At 40.1% G+C, this 3,419-nt stretch overlaps 1 pseudogene; it reads right to left on the reverse strand.

Annotated features, from left to right (window-relative positions):
* Positions 1-2,892: 2,892 nt before the first annotated feature.
* LOC118843734 lies at positions 2,893-3,126 on the reverse strand (annotated as a pseudogene).
* Positions 3,127-3,419: the final 293 nt, after the last annotated feature.

The following is a 3,419-nucleotide window of genomic DNA, read 5'->3' on the forward strand; positions in this document are numbered from 1 at the left end:
TGCTAGTTAGTTGATTTTTTAAAAAAGTTTCTTTTTTTGGATTTTCTCCCAAAGCATGGAAGGGTTGATGGAGCAGTTTGGTCTATGACTGTATGTTACACTGTCCTTATATTGTGATACTGTCCTAATATAGGATACACAGAGCTGATTTTATTTGAAAGGGTATTGACAAGTAATAGATACATGTACAGTAAGGGGTAGACTTTTTCAGTGACCTTGAAGATCAAAGTAGAAACAAGTCAGCATACAAAATAAAAGTTAGGATAAAAGTGCTATTTAGGATAGCTAGCTAAAATGCCTTGGACTTATAGGTGCTCTTTTTAATAAGTGGAAAATATTCTGTCATCCAGAGGAAAGCACCATGAACCATTTTGAGGCCCCCATCACCTGAGAAAGGCCTAAAACCTGGATTGGCCAATCAGGAGAGACATTTTGGCCTACTCTGAGCTTAACCTACCATAATGCCTCATGTGCTGTGGCATAACAGACATGCTTTGCTCTCTGAATGAATTCAAAATGCCCCTTCCTGTGTCAGCAACTACAAGGCCAGATGAAACTCACCGGGAGCATTCTTCTGTTTATGACTACCAAGGACAAGGCACTTTGAACCTACCTTAAATAATGGGACTTTTCTCATGCTATATTATGTCATATTAATGATAAAAGAAACACATACATCCTGGATCTATAATTTCAGTGGACACCTTGACATTCTCTTATCGTATTGTATTTATGACCTATCCTAATAAGAAATTCCATTTTCGTATTATGGTTAACACATATGGAGACTATAATTTTGGTTGACACAGGCATTCTGAGTTGAGATTGCTCTAAGTGTATAAAGGGTCTCCTTCAGCTTGTTTATCACTGAGTTCAGAATTATTTTTTGACTCCATCATGCATGATTCTCTGGCTTAGTGACAACAAATAAGCATATTATAATGTATATACAGGCTGATTCTGTTTGTCCCTTTGGTTAAACCTTTGGTAAGGTGAACCCCATTCCATTTATTCTCGAACAAACCTTTGGTAAGGGGGAGCCCCATTCTGTTTTTCTTTGGTTAAGTGGGAAACGGATTCTGCTTGTTTCTTTGGACCAGACCTTTGGTAGAAGGTTAACAGAATATCGGGCTATGGCCCAGGAAACCAAAGTTCTAGCAATAGATCCCCTGGCCACTAACCATGTGGCAACCACTGTCAGTAAACAATTAATCAATCAACATATTAAGTGCCTTTTATGTGCCAGGTAGGTACTGGGATACAATGACAAAAATGAGAAGTCCCTGTCCTCAAGGAACTTCCATTCTTTTAAAAGTATACATAAAATTACGAAGACAAAAGTGAAATAATCCCCTCCCTTCAAGGAGCTTACATTCTTTTAAAAAGTTTTAATTTATTTTTCCCTTTGATTTTCCTCATTTGGGTGATTTTAAGATCCATCATTTCCCCCCTAAATGCTAGAAAAATTTTGAAATTCTTTTTCTGTGATAGATGTATGGTCTTGATTTTTTAAAGAAGTTTCATGGCATCTTTGATTTTTTTAATGTCAGGGCATATTTTAAATTCATCTGAAAAGGCCTCTTGTTCAGTAAATATCACAGAATTAAAGAGTGTTTAGAATGATGAAAGTTATTTACTCTCCATCAGGGAGTGAACCTATGTGTGTCCATTTTTTTAAATAATATTTTATATTTTCCCAACTGCATGTGAAAACAATTTTTAACGCTCATTTTTAAAAATTTTGAATTCCAAATTCTTTTCCTACCTCCCTTCCCCCCTTCCTGAGATGGTAAAGTTTACATTCTTTAAAAATTTACATATATAGAATATTACTTTATATTTACTTTTTATTTGTAATGATAGATTTGAAACCATCCCACCCCATTTTAGCTTTGATATTTTAACTAGATGAGAACATGTCTCAATCAAGCACCCAGAGGCATTAGACCAAGTATCAAAAGGCATTCTAACTAAACTGGAATGATTTTGTACAAGAATGGTGTTTGGATAGGCACAAGGAAACTTGGCTATGCATCCAGTCTATAAATCATGAAGCCAGCTGAGAAGGTGTTGAATTCCAGAAATTATAGCACCTACCTCACAGGGTATCGGTAGTGAATAAATATTTATTAAGTGCCTATGTACTTATGTGCCAGGCACTGTGCTAAGTATTAGGGATACAAAGAAAGGCAAAAGACAGTTCACGCCCTCAAGCTCATAATCTAATGCAACACATAAAAAGATGAAAAGGGGAAGGGAGAAAGGGTACTTGGTTGGGGGCATGATGAAGACCTGTAGCTGGACGGGAAATGATCAGACAGTTGCACTGGGATACCTTAAATGGGATTACGAGAAAAGCTCTCTAATGTCTACCCTCCATTCTCTCCAATCAGAGGGAAAGAGGGGTCCCAAGGCCAGGGCCAGGACCAGGATGTGGTGGGGAAAGTGCTTTGTATGCCTTTTAGGATTCTCTAAATGTGTTACTATTATGATTTGAAAAGAAAATCCTTGACTGACAAGCAGGCACCAGAGTCAGGGAAAGCTTTATTCAGAAAAAGGTAGCACCTTAGTTAGGCTTCAAAGGAAGAGAAGATTTGAAACAGGCACAAGCATGGAGGAGGCGTGCATGTTTCATGCATGGCAGATGATTGTGAATGCTCATAGCCTGGGAAGGGCAGGATGAGATCAGCTGGTAATCCAGTTCATCTGGGAAGCAGAATGTATGGATCAATCCATGAACCAACATTTATTTTTTTTTTTGTGGTTTAAGTTATTTATTTTGATACATTCTGTCCCCAACAATTAATTAGAAGAACTATTTTGCCATATACGCCGTGAAGTAAGACCCCAGGGGCATCGAAATGATGAGTTTCACTTTGTTATTCTGGCCCAAGTGCACACCGGCAAGATTTCTCTTGTCCGCTGATTGCTTCCAATCCAGATGTTCAAACAGTCTTTCATCCCCAAAGCAAGCTCCAAACAGTTGGTCCAGGCATTCCAGGATCTGCACGTCTCCTAAATCCCAGGTAGAGCACGAGGGGGATGAAACCCCCAGCAGATGGCGAACTGGCCGCCCCGGAATTGCTGCTGCAGCCGCTGCTTGGACTCCTGGTTCAGCTTCACCATGGTGACCACGGCGGCGGCACGCCCCAGCAAGTTCGGGCTCCCGCGGCCTTCTCTGTCCCTGAACCAACATTTATTAAGAGCTCTGTGCCAGGTACTGCGATACAAAGACAAAAAAAAAGTCCCTGCCCTCAGGGAGTTTATATTCTGGTAAGGTAGATAACGCAGAAACATGATGAAACAAGGCTGGAGAGGTAGATTGTTTTCATATGGCAGCCCCGCAGAGAGTCTTTCTGGGCTCCCCCTCAAAGCCTTTTCAGTCTAGCAAGGCCTTCCAGGGTCTGCTCTGCGCTGGC

The sequence above is a fragment of the Trichosurus vulpecula genome, chromosome 1 (genome assembly GCF_011100635.1).
Source record: "Trichosurus vulpecula isolate mTriVul1 chromosome 1, mTriVul1.pri, whole genome shotgun sequence".
NCBI lineage: Eukaryota > Metazoa > Chordata > Mammalia > Diprotodontia > Phalangeridae > Trichosurus > Trichosurus vulpecula.